At 51.9% G+C, this 10,150-nt stretch overlaps 1 long non-coding RNA gene across 1 annotated transcript in view; it reads left to right on the top strand.

Annotated features, from left to right (window-relative positions):
* The first annotated feature begins 362 nt into the window (after positions 1 to 362).
* Positions 363 to 10,150, top strand: part of LOC139237840 (uncharacterized) — a 123,005-nt gene continuing 113,217 nt past the window's right edge. The window contains exon 1 of the long non-coding RNA XR_011588531.1: positions 363 to 537. This is a non-coding gene — a long non-coding RNA (uncharacterized lncRNA). The remainder of the gene's footprint in view (positions 538 to 10,150) is intronic.

Genomic DNA, 10,150 nt, shown 5'->3' with positions numbered 1-10,150 from the left:
CAGCGGCCAGAATCGGGGGACATTTTATCGGCACCCTTTTCAGCCGACAAAGTCGGAGCATCACTGGTGAGTGCGCCGAAAAAAGGGGCGGGCCAATTTTGAGCCCATGGTCACCATTACTGACACTAGCTTTTCGTTCCAGATTTATTTAATTCACTGAATTTAAATTTCTCAGCTGCCATGGTGGTATATTTGAACTCACTTCTCCGGATCATTAGTTCTGGCCTCTGGATTACTAGTCGAATAACATAACCACTGTGCTACAATACCTCTTATACTGTTCTTTAATGAAGGGAGTGATTAATGGTTAACAAGGGCTATTGATGCAGGGGGATTTTTTGTCTCTTATCAGGTGAGTGGAGTGAGAAGGTCACCGAGAGGGCTTCACCTGGTCCATGCCTCTGTCTGCCCTCCTCTTCTGCTGTGCTCTAACAGGCCCACCTGCTGCTCATCCTGGATGTTGGACTGCTACTCTTCCTCCAACCAGAGTACGTCGGCAATGCAAGGCTCCCATGGCAAGAGAATGCATAGTAAAAGGTGAGGATAAATGAATGTGGAAGTTTACCGAAGTCATCAGAATCCAATGAGCCCAGCAGCACGTGCGCAGATGTCAGCCGTGGCTCAGTGGGTAGCACTCTCACCTCTGAGTCAGAGGTCCCACTCCAGATACTTGAGCACAAAATCTAGGTTGACACTTCAGTGCAATACTGAGGGAGTGCTGCACTGTTGGAGGTGCTGCCTTTCGGATGAGCTGTTAAACTCCCAGATCCCTTGGCACTATTTCAAAGAAGATCAGGGGAGTTCTCCCCTATGTCCTGGCTAATATTTATCCCTCAGCCAACATCACTTAAAAACAGAATATCTGGTCATTATCACATTCTGTTTGTGCGAGCTTACAGTGCGTATTTTCCTTTAATTGCAACAGTGGCTACACTTCAGAAATACTTTATTGGTGTGAAACACTTTGGGACATCCTGAAAGGTGCTATAGAAATGCAAGGCTTTCTTTAATTCTCTTTCTGTAATCTTCTGGTCTCGGTAAGGTAATTCTTGTAGCAGCTCTGGTCAGTCAGTTTCTGAGGTCAATCCTGCGAGGTTTTACTGGGCGGATTGGCTGCTGGTGGGACTCCTTCTCGCACATTTAAAGCAGTGGTGACGTTTCCCGCCCTGCCCTTTTCTGGTGGGTGCCTTCCTCACACATTCCAGCTCATCAGCGTAAATGGCAGTCAGCACGCCCAGAGTGGGTGCGATGGGTAGTCGGTTTTCACGATGTTAACCGCTGACTTGCTCAATTCATGCCCGGTTCGTACAGTTAAAATCGGAACCATGACTCCAACCAATAGCATCAAGAGCAGATTAACTTCTTCCTTACTTGTAATTAGTTGGAGCTTGCTGTGCACAAACCAGCTGCTTTTGTTCATCCACAGAACATAATGAGCCCAACTTCAAAGTGATTCCGTGGCTGAGAGACACTTTGAGACGTCCCAAGTGCCTGAATACACACTAACTCCAATATCATTGTTTCCTTCTCTTCAAACCCAAACTTGGGAGTCACCACTCGATTGGCCTCATTTCCTCAGCAGCTCTGTACAAGCGTGATGGTGATGGGAGCTCAGGGCCATGGCCCTTCACCTAGGTTTCTCAATAATGAAACAGCAGCTTTGCAGTAATGGCCCGGATTATTTCTACGATCCGACGCCCTGGAGTCTCGCGGTGGCTCTTACCTGATAGGTTCAGGCACAGCTTCTTGCGGAGGTTGTCAGTGTCTTCCCGCAGCGACGACACCTTGTTCGATATTTCAGTATCTGTTCAAGAATAATGGTGTCAATGAGTCATTCTGGTATTGTAGGGACCAAGGGATCAGACAGACACAGTGGGCAATGTGTGGTGGAGGTTTGGCTGGGGGAAGTGGGTAAAGGAAGATCAGAAAAATATATAAAAAATTATGGAAACATTTCAATTGAGATAAATCTCAGACTCACCACTTCTCTGGAGGCAAGAAATGTCTTGTTTAAATGTATTCTCAATCACTGTCAGTTTTGTTGACCTCTCAGTGCCTATAAATAGGAAATGTGATTATAAGGACAAGTTAAAGATTCAACAGGTGGAGTTGAATGTTCAATAACACACTGCATGTTCAGTAACACATCGTGTGGAATATAATTCACCGAGAGTATAATAACACACTTGGGAGGGGGGAGGGCAAAATTGAGCTACGCCCCGATTGGGGGCGGTATCCTGTTGGGGTTAGGACTTCCTGTGCCCGGCGCAGAAGCCCCGCCCCAGCCGCTGAATTGTGTTTACTGTCCCACGAAGGAAGTGGATCGCATTTCAATGCGCCTCCCCTTTGCTTAAAGGGGACGGCCGCTGCACACTCTGCAAGGCCTCTGATGGCCTCCACTAGACCGTCACTGAATTTTGCCCCCTTGGCATCCAATTACACATGGAGTGTAAAAAAGCACACTGTGCATACCGTAACACATCACTCATCATCATCATAGGCAGTCCTTCAAAATCGAGGAAGACTTGCTTCCACTCTAAAAGTGAGTTATCAGGTGACTCTACAGTCCAATACAGGAATTACAATCTCTGTCACAGGAGGAAAGGGTGGGTGGGGAGCCTGGTTTGCCGCACGTTCCTTCTGCTGTCTGCGTTTGATTTCTGCATGCTCTTGGCGACGAGACTCAAGGTGCTCAGTGGGCGGATCATCACTGGGTGTTGAATAACACATTGTGTGGGCCATATCGCACTGGATGTACAATTGGGGGAGGGGCCGAAATTCATTTCCCCAAGAAAGCTGGCGCACCGACCCGTTTTTGAAATGTTTTTCTCCCAGGATCGTTGAAGCGGCCTCGCCGTTGGTTTTCAGCACTTCGGTTTTTTTTTAACGTTGGACCGGAAGTCGGTCATAGTGGGGGCAGGAGACCGACTGAAAGGCAGGCTAAGAGCTGAATTTGGGTTGGGACCCGGACTCCGCCACTGGCAATCAGCGATGGAGTAGTGGTGACATCACCAGTCATTTTATCAATCATTTTAAATCTTCGGCCACTGGGCCACCAGCGAGGGCTTCGGCTGGGCCAGCGGCCTGGCACCCAAGAGGGGTGGTCGGCTGGCAAAAATAAATACATGGCGGCCGCGGCAGTGGGCCCTCCCCTTGAAAGGCCGCCGCACTGCCGGGTTGCACACACTCCGGATAAGGTGCACCGACAGAAAAAGCTGTCGGGGGCACCGTGCGGCGGGGCATTGATTTTTTTTTAGGTAAATTTTGCTCGGTGTCTTTTTCAGGTGAGGGAGAGCAGCGCTGCACGTTCTAATGATGCGCTTGCGGCGGTCATCAGCATTGGGGCAGAATTGGGTCCAGGCCGAAAAACCCACAACCTGAATTTGGGTAGGGTCAGCCAGTTGATCACAAAGCGGCGGCCACAGGATTCCCCAGCATGGCCTCCACAAACGGACAGTAATGGGTCTTTCTAATAACACACCCAGGGGCCGTAATTGCCCCCCCCGGCCGAAACGGGGCACCCGCACCACATTCCACCACCGATATGGATTGTGTGGTAATTAGAGGGAATCTCTGCTTTTTCGGGCCCATGAGGCAGCCACAGGGGAGACACTGCGGTGTGGTGTAAGGATAGGTCTGCTTAAGATGGGTTGTAAGGACTTGCACAAGGGTGATAATTAATTACGTGAATGTTTTGGAAGCTCTAATAAATGTTTATTTTGTGTTTGAACTTTGTGATCAGGTCTCTCATTTTACTGTGCAGGAATGATGTGTGAGAAGGCTCACAGGTTGGCCCATGGACATGGCCAGTTGCAGGCTCAACTGGGCATTGAGTTACGTGAACTGCGCAGCTAGGAGACGGCGTTGTGTTTCCCTTGCAGGGTCACGATGGCGACGCCCCATCTTGCTCCTCTTCCTGTGCCTCCTCCTCCTCCACAGGTGCCACTGCTGCCTCGTCCTCCAATGGCTGTGCCCTCATGATGGTGAGGTTATGGAGCATGCAGTACACCACCACGAATATGGAGACAAGCTCAAGCGGGTACTGCAGCACACTCCCTGAGCAGTCCAGGCAACCGAAGCTCTGTTTGAGAATGCCAATAGTGTGTTTGATGATGATCCTGGTGGCCGTCAGACTCTCATTGTATGCGAGCTGCCCAGCAGTTCTAGGGTTGCGCCAAGTGTCACGAGCCAAGTGTTCAGCGTGTAGCCCTTATCACATTGGGACCAGTGAGGGGGCGTGGCACAACGCTCTGGCGCAGTATAAAAGAATCGTGGCTGCTGCCAGGAAACCGGGCATCTACTTGCAAGATCTTGCAGTTGTGGTTGCAAATGAGATAAACATTGAGGGAGAGGAAGCCCTTGCGTTTTCTGAATTGCTCTGGAGATTGTTGGGGTGCCCTGAGGAGACCGACATGGGTGCAGTCAATGATCTCCTGTACCCTGGGGAAGCATTGCACGGGAATGCAGTCTGGTGCTTCAATTGCTTGCCTCTGGTCATGGGGAAGGAGCTGTAGTCAGCCCTCCTCCTGTACAGAGTATCTGTGATCTCCCGTATCAAGCTGTAGGTTGCAAACTGCGAGATGTTGCACATGTCTCCAGTGGCAGCTTGGAAGGACCTAGTCGCATAAAAGTTGAGAGTGATAGTAACTTCCTGGCTCTCCGACCGTTGACACGTGTAGAACCGCTATCTCGCCATCAAAACGCTTTCCTTAGGATTTAGGTGCTCCCGGACCAGCGTACACAATTCTTCATAGGATTTAGCTGTTGGTTTTGCCGGAGCTAGGATATTCTTCATGAGGCCATAGGTTGTTGCCCCACAGACAGTTAGGAGGATCGCCCTTCGTTTGGCAGTGTTCTCATCTCCTTCCAACTCGTTGGCCACAAAGTATTGGTCGAGTCTCTCCATGAAGGCCTCCAATCGTCCCCTTCTGAGAACTTCTCCAGGATACCAACTGTTCTTTGCATTGTCGCGTGGTTGTTCGTTCATAATCAAGGATGAAATTGAGTCCTGAGTACACTGAGCAAGTGTGACCTTAGCTCCTTTGATAAGACTCCAGAGTGCAGGTACCTCGTGGGTGGTCTGCTTATATACCATGCTCCCAAGAGATACTGGGATCCCTTGGGACTCCAGCAGGTAAGCCCTCTGGTGGCAGTGTAATACAGGTTGCAAGTGGTTAAATAATTAACAGCCTGGATGGGTTGGAGAGGAAATTTCCCAGATTTCTTTTCCCTAAATTGGCTTGGGATTTTATCTGGTTTTTGCCTCTCTCAGGAGATCACATGGCTCTGGTTGGGGTGGAGTGCAGAATGTTTCAGTGTAAGGGGTGTCGCAGTTGTGTGAGGCGGACTGGTAGGGCTGGGTGCTCTTTACCTTTCCGTCATTGTTCATTGTTCATAGTGTTATATGTAACCTTCAGGGCTGCTGACCGAGCGCTGTGCGGCTCTTTGTCGGCCGACGCGGACACGATGGGCCAAAATGGCTTCCTTTAGCGCTGTAAATTTCTATGTTTCTATATCAGAATATGAGAATTACTGGCGGAAGACCCTTTCTCAATATGGCCTGGCGCCCCTACCTCTGTGTAGCCGTCTTGCTCTGTGAAGTGGCTCATTGGCTTCTCCCTGCTGCTCTGCTGCCTCCTCCACCTCTGCAGACTGCTGCTGCCCAGCATCTGGCTCCGCTGCAGGCAGCCTCCTGGCCTGCTGGCCAAGTATCTGGCGTAGGGGGTCCGTGTATCTCACTCTCCTCCTTAGGGGACACCCTTGTTGAAGGCAATTGTGTGGCACCCCTCTGTCTCCATCTCCCTGGCCCCCTCCATGCTGTGCCGCAATGATACCTGCGGCCCTTGCCCGCTGCCTCTGCAGACTTTGCCCCCGGTGCCACCTTCTCCTCTGTGGCTTAGCGGTGCACACAATGTGCAGGAGGCGTTGGGCTGCAATCACTGCCCTCGTTTCAAAGCCCTCCACAAGCCCAGCCTCCTTGAAGTGGCCTCCGTGTTCTGCAGGTGGAAAGCGCCTCCAGCACTTGCAAAGCAGCACTGTATCCTTGTACTGCGAGTGAAACAACGGGAAAAGTCGCGGACACAAAATCAACTGAAAGCAACACACCTTTAAGGCACTCTGGCGGTGTGCATTAGGAGCTATGCACCACCCGAAAAAAGCCATCTTGGCACCGCCCAGCTGTGGGACAATGTTTATACGGCAATGTCGCTTCCGGCCGGGGACCTCGGCGGTTAGTGCAGTGGTGACATACTTAAGAGTGCTGGCCATCACCGCCACGGAAGTTGGGGGTGATGCACACCGCCGGAAAACCACAGCAGGGCAATTGGACTATCGCTGGCCATTCCATGAAAAGTCGGCAGCCACTCCACTCTGCAGCATGACCGCCGATTTCCAGTGATAACAGGCCTGAAGGGAAGCGGCAATTTCAGTCCCTGAGGGTCCAGTAACGAGGGCCACTGCGCATTCTGCAAGGCCTCCACTGCAGCCCGGTACCCATAACAGAGAGCGGCGTGGACCACGTGAACATACAAGTAGAGAAGCCGACTCATGAGTCACCAAAAAAAATAAGAGGGTTGCTCTGTGCACTGGCGACCTCCCCTTTGACATCCGTCCTGCGATTGGATGTCGGCCAGCCTCATGGGACGTGGAGCAATTTCCCCACAGGATGGACGTACGGCGCTGAAGAGTCGTCTGCCCGGGGCACTACAATAGTGCGTAGTGACGCATTTCACCGTGGCAGCCCATCCGCAAACTCCCAGACTATTTCCCGGGAGCCGGTAACGCACCCCCTCCCCAGGCGTAAAGTGTCTTGCGCCCGTTAACAACCCCTGGAGGTGCTAATGGACCTCTGAAAAAGGGACAATTTTGCTCCCCAGGTGTTCAGTAAGACTCGGAGTGTACAAAAGCACATTGTCCATGCCATAACACACAGGATATATAACAAATCACTGAGAGGGCAATAGCACACTGAGTTGCAATAGCACATTGGGTTGGAATCACACACTGACTATATAATAACACACAAGTGTACAATAACGACAGGATGTTCAGTAACACATTGTGTGTGTGTTCAATAACACTTTGTGCCATATCAGACTGGATGTGCAATAATTAATTAGGTGTATAATAACACAACGAGTGTCCAGCAACTCGGGTCTGATGGGGGTAATTGGTGTGGGTTTGGTGGGGATGTGGTGCATGGTTTGATTGGGAGACTGGGGAGATAGAGGGGGACAAGGCAGTGACATGGGGAGAGAGGGAATTGGATATGAATGAGAAAGAGGGAGGGGGAGAGAGGGAATCAGAGGGGGATTGAGAGAGTGTAAGGTGGAATGAGAGAGGCGGAGAGAGGGAATCAGAGGGGAAATGAGAGGGGGAGAGAGAGAGACTAGAGGAGAGAGTGATATTGGGGAAGAGAAGGAATCGGGGGGGAATTGAGAGGGCGGGGAGAGAGGGAATCAGAGAGTGGGAGGGGGAATGAGAGGGGGTGGAGAGGAAATCAGTGAGAATGATAAGAGAGGGAGGGGAATGAAAGACAGGGAGGTGAAATGGAATCGAAGGGAGAATGAGAGAGGGGGAGAGATAGAATTGGAGGGGAAATGAGAAAGGGGGAGAGAGAGACTGGGGGAGGGAAGGAATCAGCGGGAATGAGGGAGGGGGAGAGAGAGGGGTCGAGAGAGAGAGACTGGGAGGAGACAGAATTGGTGGGGGAAGGAGAGGAATGAGAAAGGGAGGGGAGGAGCAATGAGAGAGGGGTGAAGAGGGAGACTGGGGGAGAGCAGGAATCGGACAGGAATAAGGTGGGAGAGGGGGATTGAGAGAGAGAGAGAGACGGGAGAGAGACTGGGGGAGAGCAGGAATCGGAGGGGGAATGAGAGGAGCCAGAGAGAGAGACTGGGGGCGGGAGAGGAGGAGAGAGCAAATCGAAAGGGGAATAGGAGAGGGAGAGACTGGTGAGAGGGTTAGGGGGGAATGAGAGTGGGGGGGGGGAGAGACCGAGAGAGAGGGAATCAGAGGGGAAATGAGAGGGAATCAGAGGAGGAATGAGAGAGTAGTGGGGGAGAGAGAAAGACTGGGGAGTGAGTGGGAAATGGAGGCGGAGTGAGAGAGGTGGCAGAGAGTGAGAGACTGGGGGCGGGAGAGGGGGAGAGAACAAATCGAAGGGTGGGAGGGAGGGAGAATAAGAGGGGTAGAGGGGAAATGAGAAGAGAGAGGAAGGGAGAATGGGAAATAAAGGGGAGAGAGAGACTGGGAAGAGGGAGTGAGGGGAAATAGAGAGGGGGAATGAGTGGAATTGGAGGGTGACTGAGAGAGAGACTGCGGGAGACAGAGAGAGACAGACTGGGGAGAGAAGGAATGGAAGGGGGAGAGAAAGACGGGAGAGAGAGAGGAGGAGAGAAGTAAAATGGAGGGGTAATAAGAGAGACTGGGGAAAGAGGGAATCTGAGAGGGATTGATAGACGAGGAGAGAGAGAGTCTGGAGTGAGAGTGAGACTGGGGGAGGGAGGAGATTGGGTTGGAGTGAGAGGGAGAGAGAGAGGTCAGAGGGGGAATGAGAGGGGGTGAGAGATAGGGAATCAGAGGAGGAATGATAGGAAGCGGAGAGAGAGAATTGGAGGCATAATGAGAGGGAGAGGGAGAGAAGGAATCGGAGGGAGCACGGAGAGTGAGACGGTGGGAGGGAGGGATTCAGAGGGGGAATGAGGGGGAATGAGGGGGAGAGAGAGAGAAAATCAGAGGAGGAATGAGAGAGGGAGGGGTAGAAGGAATTGGAGGGAGAATGAGGGGGAGAGGAAATTAGAGGGGAAATGAGAGGGAATTGGGGAAGGAGAGAGAGAGGGAGGGAGGGAATTAGGGAAGGAGAGAGAAGGAGAGAGGAGGAATTGGTGGAGGAATGAGAGAGAGGGAATTGGACGGAGAATGAGAGAAGGGGGGAAGAGAGGGAATCTGAGGGGGAATGAGAGAGAGATGTGGAGAGAGGGAATCGGAAGGAATTGAGAGATGGGGGAAGATAGAGTGAATTGGAGGGTGAATGAGGGGAGGGGAGGGAGTGAGGGGCATAAGAGAAATGGGTGAGGGGGGAGAGTCAGGTGGGGAGGGAGGGAGGAGAGGGCAGGTCAGGAATTTTGGGGTGTAAAGAATGGAGAGCCGAGTGGAAAACGGGAAAAGTCGCGGACACAAAATCAACTGAAAGCAACACACCTTTAAGGCACTCTGGCGGTGTGCATTAGGAGCTATGCACCACCCGAAAAAAGCCATCTTGGCACCGCCCAGCTGTGGGACAATGTTTATACGGCAATGTCGCTTCCGGCCGGGGACCTCGGCGGTTAGTGCAGTGGTGACATACTTAAGAGTGCTGGCCATCACCGCCACGGAAGTTGGGGGTGATGCACACCGCCGGAAAACCACAGCAGGGCAATTGGACTATCGCTGGCCATTCCATGAAAAGTCGGCAGCCATTCCACTCTGCAGCATGACCGCCGATTTCCAGTGATAACAGGCCTGAAGGGAAGCGGCAATTTCAGTCCCTGAGGGTCCAGTAACGAGGGCCACTGCGCATTCTGCAAGGCCTCCACTGCAGCCCGGTACCCATAACAGAGAGCGGCGTGGACCACGTGAACATACAAGTAGAGAAGCCGACTCATGAGTCACCAAAAAAAATAAGAGGGTTGCTCTGTGCACTGGCGACCTCCCCTTTGACATCCGTCCTGCGATTGGATGTCGGCCAGCCTCGTGGGACGTGGAGCAATTTCCCCACAGGATGGACGCACGGCGCTGAAGAGTCGTCTGCCCGGGGCACTACAATAGTGCGTAGTGACGCATTTCACCGTGGCAGCCCATCCGCAAACTCCCAGACTATTTCCTGGGAGCCGGTAACGCACCCCCTCCCCAGGCGTAAAGTGTCTTGCGCCCGTTAACAACCCCTGGAGGTGCTAATGGACCTCTGAAAAAGGGACAATTTTGCTCCCCAGGTGTTCAGTAAGACTCGGAGTGTACAAAAGCACATTGTCCATGCCATAACACACAGGATATATAACAAATCACTGAGAGGGCAATAGCACACTGAGTTGCAATAGCACATTGGGTTGGAATCACACACTGACTATATAATAACACACAAGTGTACAATAACGACAGGATGTTCAGTAAC

Source organism: Pristiophorus japonicus, chromosome 24, assembly GCF_044704955.1.
Source record: "Pristiophorus japonicus isolate sPriJap1 chromosome 24, sPriJap1.hap1, whole genome shotgun sequence".
NCBI lineage: Eukaryota > Metazoa > Chordata > Chondrichthyes > Pristiophoridae > Pristiophorus > Pristiophorus japonicus.
Note: the sequence above shows the minus strand (reverse complement) of the source record. Positions and strands in the feature narration are given on the sequence as shown.